This window comes from Dasypus novemcinctus, chromosome 28 (genome assembly GCF_030445035.2).
Source record: "Dasypus novemcinctus isolate mDasNov1 chromosome 28, mDasNov1.1.hap2, whole genome shotgun sequence".
Taxonomy (NCBI): Eukaryota; Metazoa; Chordata; class Mammalia; order Cingulata; family Dasypodidae; genus Dasypus; species Dasypus novemcinctus.
In genome coordinates, this window is record NC_080700.1 from 23,665,695 (window position 1) to 23,688,327 (window position 22,633).

A 22,633-nucleotide genomic window follows, 5' to 3' on the forward strand; every position below is an offset into this window, starting at 1 on the left:
ACACAAATTGAAAAGACCCCTTTGACTTTTGATTCCCAAACTAGCCTCACGCAATAGAAGGCCTGAGAGAGGGTGAGGTCTCAGGGATTATCTCGCTTGCAAAATGTAACAAAAGCTCATTCAATCATTTGCAATCAGAAATTTCATCTGTTTAACCTAGGAAATTTTAGGATATCCTACCATTCACTCTAGCCGCGCTCTTGTTTACAAAATATCAGCTTGTTAGAGCCCTTAAAAGCAATCCATTTCCTGATAAATCTTTTAAATAATACTTTTTAAACCATCCAAGCTTTCGTACAAGTATTTCTGCCTATTGATACAAGTCCTATTTCCACCATTTGTGGTAGTAAAAGTAAAATATTCTTAATACTTTAGAAAAATAGTTAAATGCTTAGAAATGGTTTACTTGTGTGGTAGTTTATTTTCTTTTTAAAAAGCTTTAAATTTGGTATGCTAAACAGATTTTACTACTGAGTAAGCACCTGTCTGGGAATGAGACATTAAATAATAAATGCAACTTCCAAGTTTGTATAATTTACACCCTGGGAGGATCTGACTTATTGCATCGTATCTCATTATGTTATATGAATAGTGTTGCTTTTCAGTGTCACATTATTTATTTTACATAAATGTTGCAAACTTAATACCTTATTCCTAAACCATATCTATAAAATGCATGACTAAAACAGATTACCTCTAGACCTCTAGGCCAGATTTCTAAGTTGCTATACAAGATGTTATTCTGATTATTGGTATGCCTGTCAGTTGACCTATAATATTTAAAATTCGGGGAAATAGACTAAAATTCCTGTTTTTTGTAACTGCATGTGAGCAGTTTCTCCTGGAAGACAAATGAGTCATAAAAAATAATTCTGTATTTTTTTAGAATATAGAATAACAAAACCACTCATTTATACTTGCTTGTACGCAATATTTATGATAATTTCGATGATATTTTTAGCTGTTATATTTCAACATCGCAAATATGGAAAAATGGTCAGTTTTCTTTTTTTCAAAACATATATTCATACATACTTTTTTAGTATTTTTATTGTATTTTTAAAAGATACATAGATCACAAAAAAATATTACATTGAAAAATATAAGAGGTTCCCACATACTCCACCCTCCACCCCTCATACCTTCCCCCCCCCCCCCGCCCCCCCTCCCACTGCTCCCACATCAACAACCTCTTTCATCATCGTGGCACATGCATTGCATTTGTTGAATACATTTTGGAGCACTGCTGTACCACATGGATTATACTTTACATTGTAGTTAACACTCTCCCCCAGTACTTTCAGTGGGTTAAGGCAGGATATATAATATCCAGCATCTGTCCCTGCAGTATCATTAAGGACAATTCCAAGTCCCGAAAATGCCCCCACATCACATCTCTTCTTCCCTCTCCCTGCCCTCAGCAACTACCATGGCCACTTTCTCCACATCAATGCTACAGTTTCTTCCATTACTAGTCATAATAGTTCTATAGTATGATATCATAACAAATCTACTCTAATCCATATTTTATTCCTCCATCCTGTATTCATACATTCTTGTATCATGTTTATTAATAAATATAAACTTACACCTAAAGTTACAATACTGGAAAATTGGATTGCCAAATGCAACAAGTATGCTTATAAGACTAAAAAATGTTGATTTTTAAATAGCTTTCTTTATAAATAGTATTTGAAATAAATTGTTTTCTTCTTTTCATATATTTAAGGAAAATCTTTTAGTGTAATATGTTTATCTCCACTTGGGTCCCCAAAACATATGAGACATTATTCTACTCCACTCAGTGAAAATCTTAATTCTTAGATGCAAACATTCATTCTTTCATTCAGTCAGCCAACAATATTTTTTGAGCACCTACTACATGCTAAGCACATTTCTGGGGATTTGGGATTAGCGGTGAACAAAATAAAGTCCCTATCCTTAATGCTCCTAGGAAAATCAACAACAACAGTAAAGTCTAGATATATATATGTATGTATGTATGCATAAAGAGCCTTCAATTTCCAACATTCACATTTCACTGTTTCTATCTTCAGCGGTGTAGATCTTTTGGCAAGACTTTTGTTGTGGTTTAATAAAGCCCGTAATCAAAACCAGGAACCCAGTATTGTTTTGACTTCATCTGGCCACGTACTTGGTACTTTATGTGGTAATCTCCCTTACCATAAAACAAGTTAGGATATGAAGCCATGGTGATAGAGAAGTGGTCTTCAACTTAAACTTTGTACTACAGCTTTACTTCTTCATAGACTACAAGTATTTTATGCTCAAGGCTTAGGGAACAGGAGAAAAGATTTTTTAATATTACTTTATATAGAGAGGGTTTTGTATTTACTAATCATATATCCATCCAAAGTGCTAATGATCAATATGTATAAATTATGTATTAGATATTGATTTGGCTCCTTTAGCGGAGACCAAATAACAATAGATTAACTAAGAAATGAAGATGGAAATCTTTCTCTTCCATATAAAAGCCCAAGCTGGTAGGCGAACCTGGGAGTTTAGGCAACACTTCCCTGTGAGCTAGGACCTGGGGCCATGGAAACCTTCCATATTCTTGCTCTATATTCTCTCGGATGACATCCTTGGTCAAAGTTGACCCACCACCACCAGGTTCAAGTCCCAGCTCTCAGAAGGAGAAAAGAGAAAGCAAAGAACTTCCTATAAGGGCATGGCCTTATGCTGTACCCCACTTTCACTCCCAGTCTATGAGCCAGGGTTTAGTAATACGTATATTTTCCCATTTTGCAAAAGCCTTGGAAGATTGACCCTTGAAGCACCTCCCAGGTTCCCGTACCTGTTCCATCAGGAATAGCACTATGAAAATTATGCAGTTGCAAAAGAGTATGATCTCTGTATTAGTCAGCCAAAGGGGTGCTGATGCAAAACACCAGAAATCTGCTGGGCATTATAAAGGGTATTTATTTGGGGTAGGAGCTTACAGTTACCAGGCCATAAAGAACAAGTTACATGGGCTCACAGTTTTGAGACTAGGAAAAGTCCAAAGTCAGGACATCTGTAAGACTTGTTTTCTCCCAGAAGACTAGTGCTTGACCTTTCTGTCTAAGGAAATGCATGTTGCAGCCTTTTCTTGTTTCTCCCCTCTTGATTTCCATTGCTTTTCAGCCTCTGGCTGCTTCCTCTGGCTTACTGTACCTATGGCCTTCCCCATAAGGCTTCAGAAAGAGGATTACTATGTACCTTGATTCAATCGGGCTACACCTTAATGAAGTAACTTCATCAGAATATCCTATTTACAATAGATTCTCTGTCATGGGATTGGATTAAGTTTAAGAACAAGTGTTATCCTGGAATATCTAGCTGAAAGCCATCAGTTTGTCCACTGGAACACAAAAAGACATGTTCTTCTCACAGCAAAAATAGAAATAGAAACAAAAATAAATAAAAAGCAAAAAGAAAAGTTACTTCCCTCACCAAAGTCTATCTCCACGTGTTGGGGCAAGATGGCTGCCGACATCTGCCAGGGTTCAGGCTTCCTGGGTTCCTCGGGGCTCAGCTCCTCTGTTTCCTCCACAAGGTCAGCTGTAGACTATGAGGCTCTCTAGGCTTTGCCTCTCTCCACAAGGTCAGCTGGTAGACTATCAGGCAAACAGCTCTCTCTTTCCCCGGTGCTCCAGCTTAAGACTTCAGCAGCAAACTCCAACATTAGAAACCCACAGCTCTGTCCTTTGCCACGCCTTTTATCTGTGAGTCCCCACCCACCAAAGGGCGGGGACTCAATGCCCTAATGACATGGCTCAATAAAAGACCTAATCATAACTTAGTCAGGTCCAGGTACAGATAAGATTACAAATATAATCCAATATCTATTTTTGGAATTCATAACCATATCAAGCTGCTACAATCTCCAATACCTATTTCAGGCTATGAGAGAGAAAAGTGGATAAGGAATAAACTGCAAAAATAAGACAGGAAGAAGTGGAAAGTAGGTACCTTCATTATATGTGCATGTTCCAGAATTTGCACTCATCACTTCTGCTCATATCTCACCATGGAAACTTAGTCTTATGGTCACATCTAGTTGAAAGTGAAGCTTGAATATGTAGCCTCAGTTGGTAGCTGTGTTCCAGCTAAAACCTGAGTTTTATTACTGTAATAAAGAGAAGAAGGGCTGTTGGGATAATTAGAAATCTCTGCCACAGAAGTTAAACATGCTATATTGCTGGTGAAGATAAAGAGATAGGTAAAATAATTACAATATTAATAAGTACATATCTATGATAAGACTTTCAAATACTCAGTATAATATGATGAAAGGACTAAATACAATAACCTGACTGAGGCCCTTGCCACATTTGGTCTAGATTTTACAATATCACCCATACTGGTCTCTAGACTCCACTGGTTGATTGCCTTAATCAGTTATCAGCAATATTACATTAACCATTCCTGTACAAAGTTCTCTCATATTACTACTCAAAGCTTTTGGAGCTCCCTAATTCTTAGAGAAACAAAGATCAAAATACCTCCTTGGCAGAATCCATGTCTGTGGTGAATTAAACTATATACCCCAATTTAAACATATTCTTGTTCTTGATCCACATTCCTGTGGGTGCAAGCCCTTGATAAGTAGGATTTCTTGAAGATGTGAATTTTAGTTACAGTTTGGCACAAATGAAGGAGATTGGGAATCTCATCTGGATTCCTGGAATCTGGTTACTGGAATTCTCTATAGGTAGACAAAATTCAGACTTAGAGAAATCTGCTGGAAGAAGCCAGAAGTCAGCAAGAAATCAGAAGAGAAAGGAGAAGACATTGTCATGTAATAGGAAAGCTGAGGAATCCGGAGGAATGCAACCAGCACTAGAAGGTTCTGATTTGGGCGGAGGTGTGTGTGTGTGTGACAAGACTTCAAGCCTCCAAAATCATGAGACAACAAGTTCCCAATATTTAAAACAACCCACTATGTGGCATTTGTTGTAGTAGCCCTGGAACACAAAGACAAGGTCTCTTTATCCTGATCAGCACCTAAAATTGAATACTATCTAGCACCTAAATCATTAAGAATCAACTACTAATATTTCTTCCTCATTGCTCCAAATAATACACATTCAGTATTTGATGAATGAAGGAAAGCAATTCCACCTTTTCTTCTTATATCATCTTTTCCTTCTTCCTTATGGCTATAATTGTCCCAGTTTGGATTTTTTCAACCCCCTTCCCCAATTTAGGGCATCCCTTTAAAACTAAGCTAGTTCTTAGCATTCCTCATCTTAGACCTTCTAGTGGCTCCACATCTCATGCAGAGTAAAAGTCTATGATTTGACATTCTGTAAGGTCTTACATGATTTGGATATTTCTGCTTCTTTGTATTTTATCTCAATGCTTTCTCTCTCATCTGTTCCATCTACACTAGCCTCGCTGCTATTTCTTTAATATGCCAGTTGTTTGGCAGGGCCTTGCCCTTTCTTGGTTTCACAGCCTGAAATGCATCTCACCCTACAAATCACCACCTCTTGCTCTTACACCTTCTTCAAAGTTTTGCTCAAAAATTAACTCTTTAGTTTCCTGTCTACTCTAAAATTTCAAACCTCCTTCTTTAACATTCATATCTACCTTCCCTATTTTATATTTTTCTATAGAAACTTATCACCTTCTAATATTATCTTAGTTTATTCTATGGCCTCTACCACTAAAGAGTAAACTCCTTGAGGATTGGAATTTTTTTGGTTTAGGAAGGGTCTTCGTTTGCTACAGGCTACCAATGCAAAATACCAGAAATGGGTTGGCATTTATAATGAGAATTTATTAGGTTAAAAGCTTACAGTTCTGAGACTGTGAAAAGGACCAAATCAAGGCATCATCAGAGATGCTGTCTCACCAAAGGTCAGCTGCTGGTGATCCTGGATTCCTGCCACATGGCGAGACCAAATGGCAGCCAGTCTCTCTCTTTTCCAGGCTCACTTTCTCCTCAAGCTCAACTGTGGGTGATCAGGCATAAGATTGCCTCTCCCTTCTCCCTGAGGGCCTCTTGCTTCAGGCTCATCTGCTCTGATTATTCCAGCCTCTGGCCTCTCTCTCAGCCTCTCAGGGTTTCCCTGTCTTTCTGCAGCCGCAGGCAATCCTGGAGTCCTCTCCCACATTGCAAGTTAAAATGGTGGCTCTCTTTCTCTGTTCTTTTCTTCAAGTTTCTCCCATTTATGAAAGACTCTAGCAAGAGGGCCAAGACCCACACTGGGTCATGCCTCACTGAAGTGCTCCAATTAAAGACCCCCAACTGAATTAAATCCAATCAAAGGGTACCATACCCACAGGAATGGACCAATTTAAGAACAAAATTTTCTGGGGTCCACAAAAGACTTAAACCAGTACAGACCAGTAAAGTGGAAATTCTGATTTTTCCTAAATAGCCAGAGAGTATTTATATGACACTTTATGTATAGCTAAACTAAGTTACACTAAAAGCCTTCTCATTCAATTCAGGACTTCCTATTTAATTAAAATGGTCTATTGGTACTAAATATATAATAATATAGTAGCTTTATATATGCTTTAATTTCTTGTAGGCTTAGTCATCTCTCTTTTCCATTTGTTTTTACCAACCAATCCAATGAGGAGGCAGGACAGGCACTTTTTGAAACTTTTAATTTTGAAATACTTTAAAACTTGCAGGACAGTTAGAAAAATAATACAAACCCTTACAGAGAACTACAACACAACCCTATCCCCCAGCTACCCGCACCCACCAATTTTAAGACTATGCCACATTTATTGAATCATTCAATCTGTCTATCCATCAGTCTATCAATCCCTCTATCTCTCTACCCATCCATCTGTCTGTCTAACCATTTATCAGTCTGTTTTCTGAACACTTGTTTGTGGGTTGTGTATATCATGCTCCTTGAAATCTTAATACTGTCATGTACATTTCCTAAGAACAAGGATATTCTCTTATGAAATCACTCTAAATGCAGTTATCAAGTTCAAGACATTTAACATTGATATAAAGCTTATATTCTATATACCAATTTTTTCGTATGTCTCAACAATGCCTCTTTAAACTTTTTCCTTCCTTGCTTGAGCACATCCATTTAATTGAGCACGTGAATGTTGTTTAGTCGCTTTTTCCTTCTTTCTTTTTTTAATGTTGGAACACATATACAACTTACAATTTCCCATCTCAACCAATCCCAAGCTTACCATCCATGGAGTAACTCATATTTACACTATTGTGCTACCCTCACCACTTTCTATTATAAAACTTTCCCAACTCCCACATGGAAACCCTACACCACTATGGTTCAAATCCACATTCTCCCTAGCCCCTGCCCTTTGCTACCTATATTTTATTTTTTGTCTCTGTAAGCTTTCTCATTCTTTGGTATATTCTTCTCAGTTACCATGGGGTTTAAACATAGTATTGGTAGCAGTCTGATATAGTTATGAATTCCAAAAACAGATATTGGATTATGTTTGTAATCTGGTCTGTATCTGGGTGTGATTAAGTTATGATTAGGGCTTTGATTGGGCCATGTCACCAACGAGTGGGGACTCACATAGCAAAGGACAGAGTTGAGGGTTTCTGATGTTGGAGTTTGATGCTGAAGTCTTAAGCTGGAGCCCCAGCAAGTCAGCATGCAGAGGAAACAGAAGCCAGCCCCAGGAAGAAAAGAATCTTGAACCCAGAGAAAAGCAAGACCGTGGAAGGGAGGAATCCAGGAAGCCTGATCCCTCACCGCCATCGGCTGTGATCTTGCTCCAGCAAGTGAAAATAGATTTTGGTGAGGGAAGTAACTTATGCTTCATAGCCTGGTATCTTTAGGCTCCTACCCCAAATAAATAACCTTTATAAAAACCAACCAATTTCTGGTATTTTGCATCAACACCCCTTTGGCTGACTAATACAGAATTTGGTACTGAGGAGTGGGGAAGTGCTTTGGCAATTACAAAAATGCTGGAATGGTTTTATAAATGGGGTATTATAAAAGGGGTATTTTGTGGAGGAATTGTGAGATGCTTGAAAGAAAATCCTACAGTGCTTCAAAGAGACTGTTGAGAGCAATATGGATGCTAAAGAGACTTTTTATCATACCTTAGAAGTAAATGATGAAAGATAAAAGCCATGGCAAAGGACAGAGTTGAGGGTTCTTAATGTTGGAGTTTTGGTGTTGGAGTTTTGATGCTGAAGTCTTAAGCTGGAGCCCCAGGGAAAGAGACAGAGCCATTCACCTGATAGTCTATAGGTGACCTGGTGGAGAGAGGCAAAGTCTAGAGAGCCTCATAGTGTATAGCTGACCTTGTGGAGAAACCGGAGGAGCTGGACCCAGAGGAACCCAGGAAGCCTGCACCCTCACAGACGTTGGCAGCCATCTTGCTCCAACACATGGAAATAGACTTTGGTGAGGGAAGTAACTTATACTTTATGACCTGGTAACTGTAAGCTCCTACCCCAAATAAATACCCTTTCTAAAAGCCAGCTGGCTTCTGGTATTTTGCATCAGCACCCCTATGGCTGACTAATACAGTATCCTAAAACTATAATATTCTCATTTGCTTAGAAACCAACTTAACTCCAGTGGTATATACATAGTATGTTCCATTCCCAAACTTTTATGTAGTTATTTTCACAAATTACATGTTTATACACTGTGATTCCAAAACCACTGCTTTATTGTTGCATTTTGTGGATTTGCCTTTTTAGATCTTATAGGTACTAAAAAGTGGAGTTACAAACCCAAACCACAAATGTACAGGCATTTATATTTACCCATGTCATTACCCTTACTGAAGACCCTTATTTATTCATGTGACTTTGATCTAGTATCTAGAGTCCTTTCCTTTCAACCTGCAACACTCTCTTTACTATTTCTTTTAGTGGTCTAGTGGTGAGGAACTCCCTCAGCTTTTGTTTATCTGGGAATGTCTTTTTTTCTCCTCTGCCCTTCCCTCCCCACCCCACCATTGTCTGCTCTCTGTGTCCATTCGCTGTGTGTTTTTCTGTGTCCACTTGTATTCTTGTCAGCAGCACTTGGAAACTGCATCCCTTTTTTGTTGTGTCATCTTGCTGCATTAGCTTTCCATGTGAGGCACCACTCCTGGGCAGGCTGCACTTTTTTTGCATGGGGCAGCTCTCCATATGGGATGCACTCCTTGCACATGGGGCTTCCCTATGCAGGGGACACTCCTGCATGGCATGGCACTCCTTGTGTATATCAGCACTCTGCATGGGCCAGCTCACCACATGGGTCAGGAGGCTCTGGGTTTGAACCCTGGAACTCCCATGTGGTAGGCGGGCACTCTATCCGTTGAACCAAATCCACTTCCCAGGAATGTCTTACTCTCTCCCCCATTTTTGAAAGTCAGTTTTGATAAATATGGAATTCTTGTGTGGCAGTCGTTTGCTTTCAGCACTTTAAATATGCCATCCCACTGCTTTCTTGCCTACATGGTTTCTGGTGAGAAATGAGCACTTAATCTCATTGAAGCTCCTTTGTATGTGGCACATTGCTCCTCTCCTGCAGCTTTCCGAATTTTGTTTTTATCTTTGGCATTCAATAGTTTGATTATAAAATGAAACAGTTTGGGTCTATTTGAGTTTATCCTATTTGAGGTTCTTTGAGCATCTTAGATGTATATATTCATGTCTTCTGTTAGATTTGGAAGGTTTTCAGCCATTATTTGAATATCCTCTCTACCCCTTTCTCTCTTCCTTCTGCTTTGGGGGCCTTCCACAATTTACATGTTGATGTACCGAAATAATGGTGTCTCACAGGTTCCTCAGGCTCTGTTCACTTTTCTTCATTCATTGTTCCTTCTGTTCCTCAGACTGGGTGATTGCACTTGTCTTATCTTCAAGTTCACTTATTCTTTCTTCTGCTGCCTCCAATCTACTACTGGATCCCTCAAAGGAATTTTTTAATTTATGTTACTGTGATATTTATCTCTGTTTGGTTCCTTTTCATAACTTCCATCTCTATTGATATTCTCTTTGTGTTCATCTCTCATGTTCCTGATTTCCTTTAGTTCTTTGTCCATGTGTTCCTTTAGTTCTTTGAACATGTTTAGGAACATTAAAAAAAAATCTTCATCTGGTATGTCCCAGGTGTGATCCTCCTCATTGATTGTTTCTAATGCTTTAATCTTCTACTTTGCCTGGGCCATCAGTTCTCATTTCTTTATACGTTTTATAATCTTTTGTTGAAATCTGGATATTGTGGATACCTTAATGTGTTATTCCTGGAAATTAGAATATGAGGCAACTGTTCCTTCAAACTGTACCCACTTAATGTTATGGTAGGGCTTTCCCTGAATGTAAGGAGCTAATGAACACAAAACAAAAAGGAAAAAAAAGAAAACACCTTCCCCGGTTTTTGCAGATTGACCTGTGCAAACACTCTCCTTTAAAGCTTATCTATACAATGGGTTTGGAGAATAGTTTCAGGCTAAAGCATAGGGGCCAGCCCAATCCTTTCTGCACATATATCTTGTCTTGGGCATGGGCATACGGTCTTAGGAATTCCCCCTTTTACATAGTTACAAATGTCCCCGATTCTTTATGGTCTTGTGCACTGTGATGTATGTCCCATAGCCAGCAATTCCTTGCCCCAGGCAGCCACTTGACTGCTCTCCCACAGTATTCTATAGGAAAGTTCTGTGAGCTGCTTTCTACATGTAGGTCAAGTTCTGGGATGGCAAGTCCCTCAGGCCAACACCAGACATGGAACCAGATAAACATGTTTCCAGTACCTGCACAAGGGTTACTCTGCTCGCTCTAGAGCTGGGAAAAGGAATCCACACTGGGAGGGAAAGTTGGCTCTGTGCCTTGCTGGTGAAGGGTAGGAAAGGAGTCAGCCAAGGCACCATGAGATCCTTCTGCTTTTTAAATGCCTTTTTCCTGATTTGTTAATTGCAGTCTTTTAATTATTTCCTGGAGCTTTGAGAAAGGTGTTTCTGCCAGTTCTTGCTCATTCTTCAAAGCTTTTGTGGGGCAACATGGCCCGAAGGCATCTCACTCTGCCATCTTGATCATGGCAGGGCCTAGACATTTTTATTTTCCATTTAGCTTTTAAGTTTCTGACGAATTATTTTTTGGCTATTGTTCATGGATACTTAGTAAATGCAGAGCAAAGAATAGAATCTAGATTTCTAGAGTTTTTTTTTTTACTCAGACCACTCTCCATCATTCATTTTGTTTACCTTTGGTTGAGGCATGATATACATATAGAGGATGCATATATCATAAGCATGGCACTTGGTGAATATTAAACCAAAAGCACTGGTATAACCAGTACTCAAATCAAGAAACATTAACAATACTACAGAACCCATCTGGGACCCTTTCCAGTCACTACCCAAACACATCCCTAAGGTAACATTATGACACCTATCAACATAGATTAATTTTGCCTCTTTTTTTACTTATATAGATGGAATTATATAGTATGGAATTTTTGGTGTCTGCCTTCTTAAAATAAGCAGTTCGTGAGATGTATCCATATTGTTACATGTGATTTTAGATTGTCTATACTTACTGCTGTACAGTAATTTAGTACATGAATATACCACAATTTTTAAAATCTATTCTTTTGTTAATGGATATTTAAGTGGCTATAGTTTAGGGCTGTTAAAAATAGTACCACTAGGAAAATTGTAGTGCAGTTTTTTGAAGACATATGTATCAATGTCTAAAGATATATGCCTGAAAGTAGAATTGCTAGGTCCTAGGGCATGCATATGGTTGCCTTTAGGAAGTACACCAAAACAGTTTTCAAAATTGATTTTCAATTTTAAACTACTGCCAGCTATATATGACAGCAACATTTGCTCTATATTCTCACCAACAATTTGTATTATTTTAATTTTGTGTTTTAGACATTCTAGTGGTTGGGTAGTTTATCTAATTGTGGATTTAATTTTCATTTTCTTGTCTAATGAATGTTTAATATATTTTTTGGCCTTTTTGATATCCTCTTTTGTGAAGTATCTTTTTAAGATTTTTTCCCCTGTTTATCTCTTAGCTTTATCTGGCTTATTGATTTATAATACTTTGTAATTCATGTTCTATTCTAAAATGATATGAGTCATCTGTCTAATATATGTATTGCAAATATCTTTTCCCACTCTGTGAGTTGCCTTTCCAGTTCTCTTAATGTTGACCTTCATGACTCTTTTTATGAAGAATATACTTTGTGTAAAAGGAAATGATTATCCTAAACATATTTTGTTTGTTTAGAATACTTCTCAACCATTCCAATTGACTCAAAATGAAATACATATACTTTAAGATGTAAAGCTTTTAAAATAAATTGCACTGATCGGAAACAAAATAAAACAAAGGTGAAATAATAAAATAAAATGTAATTAAAATAGGAAGCCTTGGCCAAAGAAAAAGAGAATCAATTTTGTCATTCATAGGGGTCAATATATTTATTGATTGATGTTCAAATTTAATGCTGAGCTTCTTGGCATTTATTGCTGAAAGTGAAACATTTTACACTTCTCATTATCACAAAGGAAGAAGGCTATCAATCCCAAAAGGAAATTGAAGCATTCTCTACACTGAATACTTAGAGAAATGGATCATTCAGCATTTTAAATACATGCAACATACTGTATCTACATTCTTGTTTCTCACAAGAAATGTAGTACCATAAAAGATTCCAAAAAGTGCAAAGTGCATGATATTGAAATGTATCTTGGTGAAAGCAATTTTGCATGAGACTAAATTGACATGGTATGTGTGTGTAGACTTTTGGTCGTCCAATTTGACCCAAGGATAGAATTCACAAAGCTTACAGAAGAGTGCAGTTTGTATATATATTTTTTATGGCTCTGGATACCACACTTCTTAGTATTTTATGATAGGAGAAAGACAGCCGTTGTTTTTATTAGCAGTGACAGGGGATGTATGTATTGTTATAAGGGCACAGACAAGGTTGACCTGAAGGACTCTATGTCTGAAAAGCCTTCCCAATCATGTCTGGTGAAATATGAAAGACAAGGACCTAGAGGAAGAGTTATGGGAGGTATGTAAGTGCTCTGAGACAAGAGAGATTAGGCCTTAGTTATTCAGTTTCCAATCTTTATTTTTTCTGTTCCAAATTGGTTCAGTTGGATTTTAAATTTGAGGCTGGGTGGAGATCAGGTGCAACACAATGAAAAACCAAAGCCAGAATGCGTTAGAGAAGATAGTTTGTTACTACTCATCCCAGAGAGAGAAGGGTACCTATTTGGGGTTGATAGGAAGCTCCATCTGCTCGAATGCCTCAACCACAGGCAGAGCAAGAGGGGCCCATGGGCCTGTGCCTTTGTAGGAATATCTAGGAGGTATTACAGGTTAGGTTCTAGTCCACCACAATAAAGTGAATATCAGCAAAAAAGTCACATGAATTTTTTGGTTTCCCGTGTATATAAAAAGTTATGTTTATAGTCTATTAAGTGTATAGTTGCTCTATGTCTAAAAAAAGCAATGTACCTTTCTCAATTAAAAGATACTTTACTGCTAAAAAATGCTAACTATCAACTGAGTCTTCAGCGAGTCAGCATCTTTTTGCTGGTAGAGGGTTTTCTCTCCATGTTGGTAGATGCTTACTGATCAGGGTCGTGGTTGCTGAAGGTTGGAGTGGCTGTGGCAATTTCTTAAGATTACAGTGACATTTTCCTCATTGATTGACTCTTCCTTTCACAAAAGATTTCTCTGTAGCTTCCAATGCTGTTTGATAACATTTTACTGACAGTAGAACTTCTTTCAAAATTGGAGTCAATCCTTTCAAACCCTGCCACTGCTTTATCAGCTAAGTTTATGTAACATTCACAATCTTTTGTTGTCGTTTCAACAATGTTCACAACATCTTCACCAGGAGTAGATTCCTTCTCAAGAAACCACTTTCTTTATTCATCCATAAGAAGCAACTTCTTATCTGTAGAAGTTTTTATCATGAGATGGTAGCAATTCAGTTACATCTTCAGACTCCTCATCTAATTCTATCCTCATCTTGGATATACCAAGAGATATCCATCACTTGGTATATCCATTACATCTGCAGTTACTTCCTCCACTGAAGTCTTGAACCCCTCAAAGTCAAGGGGTTGGAATCAACTTCCTCCAAAATTCCGCTACTGTTGTTATTTTGACCTCTTCCCATGAATTGAGAATGTTCATGGCATTTAGAATGTTGAATCCTTTCCAGAAGGTTTTCAATTTACTTTTCCCAGATCCATCAGAGAAATCTCTCTCTATGGCAGCTATGCCCTTATGAAATGTATTTCTTAAATAATAATACTTGAAAGTCAAAATGATGCCTTGATCCATGGGCTACAGATTAGTTGTGTCAGCAGGCATAAAAATAACATTCATCTCATTGTATCTCTCCATCAGAGCTCTTGGGTGACCAGGTACCTTGTTAATGAGAAATAATATTTTGAAAGGAATTTTTTTGGAGAGTAGGTCTCAACAGTGAACATAAAGTATTCAGTAAACTATGTAGTAAACAGATGTGCTCTCATCTAGGATTTATTGTTCCATTTATAGAACAAATAAATGTGCACAGGAGATTTAGCATAATTCTTTTGGGACCGAGGATTTCTAAATAGTACATGAGCACTAGCTTCAACTTAAAGTGACCAGCTGCATTAACCCCTAACAAGGGAATCAGCCTGTACTTTGAAGCTTGGAATCCAGGAACTGAATTTTCCTCTCTAGTTATGAAAGTCCTAGATGGCATCTTTTTCCAAGAAAAGGTTGTTTCATCTACACTGAAAATATGTTGTGTAGTGTAGCCACCTTCATCAGTTATCTTAGGTAGATCTTCTGGATAACTTGCTGAGCCTTCTACATCAGCACTTGCTGCCTCACCTTGAACTTTTATGCTATGAAGATGGCTTCTTTCCTTAACTCTCATGAACCAACCTCTGCCAGTTTCAAACTTTTCTTGTGCATCTTCTTTACTTCTCTCAGACTTCATTGAATTGAAGAGAGTTTGGGGCTTGCTGTGAATTAGACTTTGGCTTAAGGGAATATGTGTCTGATCTTCTATCCAGACCACTAAAACTTTATATCAGCAATAAGGCTTTTCCGCTTTCTTATCATTTGTGTATTCACTGGAGTAGTACTTTTAATTTCCTTCAAGAAGTTTTCCTTTGCATTTACAACTTGGTTAACTGATAGCTTTCAGCCCATCTTGGCTTTTGACATGTCTTCCTCCCTAAGGAAGTCCTTTCTACCTTTTGATTTAAAATGAGAGGCCTGCAAACTCTTCGTTTCACTTGACTAATTGGAGGCCATTGTAAGTGTTAGAGAAATGGCACTCACTGGGACATGGAGACTGATGATTGCAGGCAGGAAGTTCTTTGAGAAGCTCTCCCAATGTAGGGGGTCTGAAGAATAGACTTCAGCCCCTCTGCCAGCATGGCAAGGGGTCTGAAGAGAGACTTCAGCTTGCCTGTGGAAGGTGGTGGATATGACTTTATACAGTACATCTATAGGCAGGGAAACATTAGTCCATGGGGAAGGAGTTAGAGTCTGAGTAGAGCCTGGGGTCAATTAGGGGTTGTAAAGGTGAACTCTTCTCATGTATGGCTTAGGGGTAGCGGACTAGGAGGTAGGGTATTCTTGGAATGTGGGAGGGTTTGATGGGCCTGGGCACGGAAGGGATGAGGGTCCTTACATTCTCCATTCCCACTGTGATATGGCTCCTTTGTTCATTCCTGGGGGGAGATGTGCTGCCTTTCCGCACGTAGGCTGTAGCTTGCTCAATCGATTGGAATTGAGTTGCAGCCTTATGACCTGTTAATTGTTGCAAACCTTGTAAGGGGGAACCTCTAACATTCCTAACTCTTTGATTTTATATATATATATATATATATATATATATATATATATATATATATATATATATATATTATGATGGACCTAAGTAATGGGAATACTGGGCAGAATGGAAGGGTGAGGGGATTCTGGATGTCGACTCAATCTGGCTACTTCCGGCTGTTATGGGGTTGCAAAGGGTTTCCTTCCATCCTGTCCAGTGAGTTCTGATTTCTGGTCCTGAAGAGGTTGGTATTGGCGTTCATGTAGCAAAAAGATGCCATTCACACATTCCTGAGTTGTTGACTGTACGGTTTGGCACATGAATTGGACAAGAAGCTGTAAGAGACAGGGACCAAAAAAGAAGCAGCCGCAATAATAACAGTAGTGGGGTTATAATAGACAAAAGGATTGATTTTAGGGGTGAGGAGAAGTAAAAAAGATGTTAAGATTTTCTTCTCCCTTCCCTGTCCTGTTAATAGAGAAACAAGTTTCATTTATGTTTGCACAGGTGCCTCCCGCGATCTTGTGATATTCTCATGGTTGGTTCTGAGATTAGTATGTCCTGTTGGATTAGGGACTGGGGTGGGGGTTTGGGATCATCTGTTATTGGGGCAGGGAAGACCTGCTGGCACCGGCCGGGGTCGCGGGAATGTTACTCTGCTAAATGGGGCTGACAGTAAGTTTTTAATTGTCCTAATTTCTGTATTGTTGTGTCTCAGTGAATAGCGAGTCCCGAAGAGAGGGAGAGAGACGGGAACAAGTGGTCAGGAGAGCAGTCAGAACTCATGCAACATTTGTTGACGACGTTCTCCATCTTATATAGGCACAGTTCACGGTGCAACCAATAACAATAGTCACATCAAAGATCCCAGACCCCAGATCACCATAACAGATATAATCGTAATGAAAATGTTTGAAATATTGCGAGAATCACTGAAATGTAACACAGAGAGACAAACTGAGCACATGCTGTTGAAAAATGATATCACTAGATGTGCTCGATGAAGGCTTGCCACAAGCCTTCAATTGGTAAAAAATGCGGTATCTGTGAATTGCAATAAAATGAAGTGCCATAAAACAAGATATGCGGTCCAGGGGATGGAGGTTAGTAGATTTCCCACAGGAGTCACAGTTTGGGAGTCCAAGGGAGATGGGGTTGGTCAATTTATTGTTTGGGAACAGTTGGGGCTGTGGGTGAGGTGTGTGGGTGGTGTCGGTGGTGGCCCCAGATACTGGTTTGGGCTCTGGAATAGTTTCTGCCCCAAGTCTGGAGAGCTGCTTCTTAACTAGACAAAGGCCAGCGTTGAGGCGAGTGACTTCGCCAAAGTGAGATGGATGCCAAGGCAGCAGCTCACAAAGCGTCTTGAGAGTCACAATCCATCTGCTGATGCCTCGAAGCCATTTATTTGGAGGAGTGTGGCAGTTTGGGTGGTTAATATATTTACTGCCAGAGACATAGCATTATCGAGCCAGCACATAAGGCACTTGAGGGTATTGATTAATATAAAATGCCAATAAGTAGTAAAACCAAGTGCTGGAAGCCATTTCCCCCACTCATTCAGGGGACAGCTAGAAGGAAATGTCGGAGGTTTTAAAGGGATTGAGGTATTTATTGAAAAACCTTGGTCGTATGGTGAAAAACCTTGATCTCTTATTTTTTTAATTAATATTCTTTTTATTTTAAAAGAAACTTTAGATTACATAAATGTTACATAAAAAAATGTAAGGGATTCCCATGTACCCCACTCCCTCCACCTCCCACACTTTCCTACATCAACATCATCCCTCATTAGTGTGGTACATTTGTTACAACTGATGAACATGTATTGACACTTTGCTACTTAACCACAGACTACAGTTTACATTTTGTTTACATTCTGTCCCACACAATTTTGTGGTTTATGACAAAATGTACAATGGCCTGTATCCATCACTGTAGTATCGTGCAGGACAACTCCAATGTCCCATGATCTCTTGAACCATCTTTAATAAGTTGATTTGGCCTGTCCCGAATTATTAATATACATGCAGCAGAAAGTGTTTCTTATGGCATGGTACCCCCGTTTCTGGCCAAGAGTTATCTAAGGCTAGGCATTTATCCAAGACTACCTAGGGGACGGAATCTACATGCCCTTATTAGCATGGAGAGGGCGGGGAGCTTAGAAGAACAGAGGGCGAACAGGGGTGCCTGCAGGTGTTGGGAGGTTGTCCCTGCTGCGTGACATTAACGATGCAATGCTTAGCTTGCCAGTAGGAGGCAGAAGAGTCCAAGGAGGCCTTACAATCTTGAGGGAGGTGTGATGCAGTAGTCTGACATTTTTTTTCCCCATTTCTCAAGGCAGCATCTGGGTTTATCCGCTGGCTCTGGCATAGGGGTGGCTCTGGTTCATTGGGATGACAGGAACAATTGTGGGTCATCCTCAATTGGCCCCTTACCCCTTATTTGTGGTCTGGGGCAGTGTCCTGTCCATCAGCAAACTCATGGGCTGGAACGATGTCTGAGTTTGTGATCCCCGGTGGCCCCCCCAGGGGCTGGCAATCCCTTCCAAGGAGCCATCCATAAAGGATGGGCTTTTAAATATGACTGGGCAGCTCTACTCATGCTAGCTCTGTAGATTTTTGTAAAATGGTTGTCATCACAGAGTTCCATGACCTTTAGGGGGTCATCTAGGATGCACCTAGTAAAGGCTGCATGTTCCAACATGCAGTTTGGTACTATTTATGAATTCCAAAAATAGATATTGGATTATGTTTGTAAATTGGTCTGTTCCTCTGGGTACGTTAGATTGTATTGGATTCAGAGGTTCCACTCTTACTTGAATAAATTATGATTAAGGCTTTGATTGGGCCACATCAGCAGGATGAAATGAGAAAATGGCAAGTCAGAGGAGTTCATTGGAGTTTTGATATTGGAGCCCCGGGAAGTAAACACACAGAGAAGCAAATACATGAGGAAAGAGAGCAGGCTCCATTAGTCACAGCAGAGGCCCCAGGAAGGGAAACAAGCCGTTAGCCTGGTAGTCTACAGCTGGCCGTGTGGAGAGACCAGAGCAGCTGAGCCCAGAGAGAAATGAGCCCCCGGGGAAGAGATGAGACTTACCCAGCTTACAGTAAATATTGGAAGAAAAGGAAGCCTGAACCCTTGCAGATGTCAGCAGCCATCTTGCTCCAACACATGGCAACAGACTTTGGTGAGGGAAGTAACTTATGCTTTATGACCCGGTATCTGTAGCTCCTACCCCAAATAAATACCTTTTAGAAAAGCCAACAGATTTCTGTTATTTTCCATCAGCACCCCCTTGGGTGACTAACACAGGTGGGATGGTTTCGGGTCCTCAGCCAGGCTCAGGGGCATGCTGGGTGCAGGTGGTTGGAGAGTGGCAGCCAGCAATCTCTGGCCCATCCCTTGGTACAATTTTAGGACCAGCTGAGTCTTGTTGGAGCACTCATGAGCCTGCTCATGGTGAGGCCCCACGGGTCAGTAAAGAAGCCTCTGATCCACGCAGCCAGCAGAATGCTAAAAGCCAGAGTCAGGTGGACGTAGAAAGTGTGCCTTCAGCAAGGACTGGCATCTGGGGCTGCTCCTTGCATCACAACAGCCAGATGTGATGGTGTTTCTTCTCCCTGAGAGATTACCTAATGCCTTCTCTCAGGACTTGCTCTAGGGCTGCTTGCCAGCCCGGTGTGATCCCTTGTGTGGTAATGGGAACACAGGGCAGGGTAAAAAGAGGTCTTTCTTTTTTTTTTTTCAGGTACTGGGGAGGCCGGGGATTGAACCTGGGACCTCGTAAGTGGGAAGGTGGCACTCATCCACTGAGCCACATCAGCTCCCCTGAGTTTTTTTTCCCCTTTGTTTTGCTTGTTGTTCTGTTTTCTGTTTTTTTTTTTGTTTTTTTTTTTCTAGGAGGCAAAGGGAACTGAACCCAGGACTGCCCATGTGGGAGGCAGGTACTCAACTGCTTAAGCCACATCTGCTCCCCAAGGAGGTCATTTTTTGATGTGACTGGAATCCACCAGACTAGCAGAAGCTTGACCCAGACTGTTCCACTGCTTGGTTTGGGAGCTATAATTTCTACCTCCTGGTGTCTCCAGCAGTGATAGGGAGTGGTTCTATGTAATTAATATGGCAACGGGAGAAGGGTTTATCCCCACCCCGTTAGGGGTGCCAGGAGAACAATTCACAGCTTTTAGTGACCATTTTGGCCAGTGATGGATCTAGAGCCGGGGCTCTTAACCTTTTCTAGTTCACGGACCTCTTTGCCCATCAGGTGAAAACCTTATTAAGTCCACACTATACTGTGTATTATTTAATAAATATTTCACACCCATATCAACATATCCCCACAAGAATAATATTTTTAAAAAAATTTCAATTCAAGTTCACAGACCCCTGGTTAAGACCCCCTGCTTAGAGGCAATCCCCTTTTATATGTCTTCTCCTCCAGTGTATGGTAGTCTCTGAGGCCTGAGGTGCTTTGGGCCGGGACTGCAAATTGTAGGGGAAGTTTGGGGATCTCCGAGGGACCCACTGGCCACACTGTAATGGATTTAATTTTAGGTTGTCTGTCAGCAGTGTCTTTGAACAGGGACTCCAGTGTGGTCGGTGAAGCATGGGTGGAAATGGGTGAGGCTACAAGCTGTTTCCAAATGTGACCCCACCAGGGACTTTTTTTGTATGTGGAAGTTGTTTTCTTTTCTTTGGTCTGCCCTTTGGCCACTGCCTAAGAATCAGTGAAGATTTGGAGATTGGGCAACTGGCAGCTCAGAGCACCCTGAAGGGCTAACTGGACCACTTCCAGTTCTGCCAACTGTGCAGATCCCAAACAACCCTCTTGGGTAACTGGAGTGTTTGAGGCCAGGAGGGTGGCTCTCCAGGGACCTGTGCTGCATGCAACCATGGTGTTGCCACGGGTGAGATATACCATCCCAAGCACTTGGTCCCAAGGGGTCCCCCACTTGGCTAGAGGAGGAGGCAATGGGAATAAGATCTTGCCAACATCTCAAGATCTGTGGGCAAGTGGCTGACTGAGCATGGGGAAGCCACATCCTCCTGCAGTTTGGAAAGACCCTGTTTTTCAGGCTTAGCCCTCTCTTGTAGGTACCGTGTCCAACCGTGCTGTGCTTCTGTGGGAATTCCCTCTCACCCACGGCATGATGGGAATCTGTGTGTGCAGCACCAGTGGCGGCCCTGTAAGCACCTCCCTATTCAGAAGAGACCGATAAGCAGCCAGGTTGGGTCATGCTTTCTCCAAGGAATCTGTTCCCAGTGGGTCAAGGGGCATGGCTTGGACATTGGCCTGCTGTGCCAATCTCTAAGACACATTGTTGGGGCTCTCCCCAGTGGGAAGCAGCGATTTTATGAAAGGACTGTAATGAGAGTGAGAGGTTTAAGGTGTTTTACCTCCAGGACGTGAAAAATCCTAACAAGTGTGTATGTCCTAGTGTCTATTGTATGGGTAGACGATAGGTCAAATGAGTCCCTCTTCGAGGAGCTCTTCCATTATAGGCTGGAGCCCGGCAGAACCTTCTTTCATGCATTATTGCAGCATTATCACCTCAGTTGGAAGGGCAAGTTTCACAGGGGTCCCATTTGGCATGGTCCACCAAGGGAATCAAAGATGTTATCTCATTCCATGAGACCTGTTAAAGGATCAGTAGAGGAAACGAAGAGCTACAAGCCCCACCACTAGGGGTCGCTGTGTAATAAGAATTGTTCCAATCGTTACCACTCCCAGGGGGCAGGGGACTGGGCCTTCAAGATGCTCTAAGAGATATGGCAGTTTGCAGCTACTGGGGAGGACTCAGATGTACAGGGCCACCATTTTGGGGTAGGAAGCTTAGCCAACCCCTAGCAGAAGCAACAGTGGCAGACAAAGCAGCACAAGTGTACGTGAGCAAGCCGTGGACCCTGCCCAATGGGAGAGCCAGGCAGTAAGCCAAGAGCAGCCAAAAGGCTTCATGCCTCATTTCCCGTGTTGGTAAACTGGCTGCGCCACTTGTTCCGAATTAGTTAAGTTGCATTTTAAATTTGGTTGCCGGTGGAGGTCAGGTCTGACACAATGGGAATCGGAAGTCATAGCATCTGAGAAAAGAAAGTTTGCTACTCACAGGTCCCAGAGAGAGCATGGAGCCATGAGGGATGGCACGAGGGGTCAAAGGGCTTGGTGGGGGAGGGGGCTTCACCAACAAGAGGGGCGCACAGAAGGCAGAGCAAGAGGGGCCTGTGGCCTTTGACCTTTACTGTGGTCCAGGGCTGGAGATGGGGGGATTCCCATGAGAATGGAGGGTTGGTTAGGCAGAGGGGCTTGGGGTCCAAGGGTGGCGGGGATGGTAAGCTTATCATCTGGGACCAGCTGTGGGTTTGGGGTGAGGTGGTGAGGCTTGCGGGTGATAGCAGCAGATGTGGGTTTGGACTCTGAGGAGTTTCTGCCCCTGGTCTAGAGAGCTGCTTATTAACTAGGCCAAAGGCCAGTCAACGTGGAGGCAAATGGCTTAGCCAACGTAAGACGGATGCCAAAACAGCACACACACATTTAGATAGATAGAACACCTTCAGACATGTGACTTGCCTAATCTCTGCTCTCTTTACCAAAAAAGAGAGTTAATGTAAATTCTACTTATTGTATACCTGCATTTCAAAAATTTTAAGTTGTCTGTACTTTCTAGAGTATATATATATAAAAAGGACATATATAAACTTTTAGAAGAGTATATGCATTCATGCATGTATGTACACATGTGTATATGTGGTTTGCATATCTATTTTGTGTTTTGTGCAATTGTAATCATACTGTCTATAAATTTTATGAATGCCTTCTAACATCATATTTTACATGTTGT

General features: G+C 40.8%; 1 protein-coding gene across 1 annotated transcript in view; it reads left to right on the forward strand.

The window, feature by feature from the left end:
• PACRG (parkin coregulated) overlaps window positions 1-22,633 on the forward strand; it is a 593,567-nt gene that overhangs the window by 635 nt on the left and 570,299 nt on the right. The gene's annotated exons all lie outside the window — the stretch shown is intronic.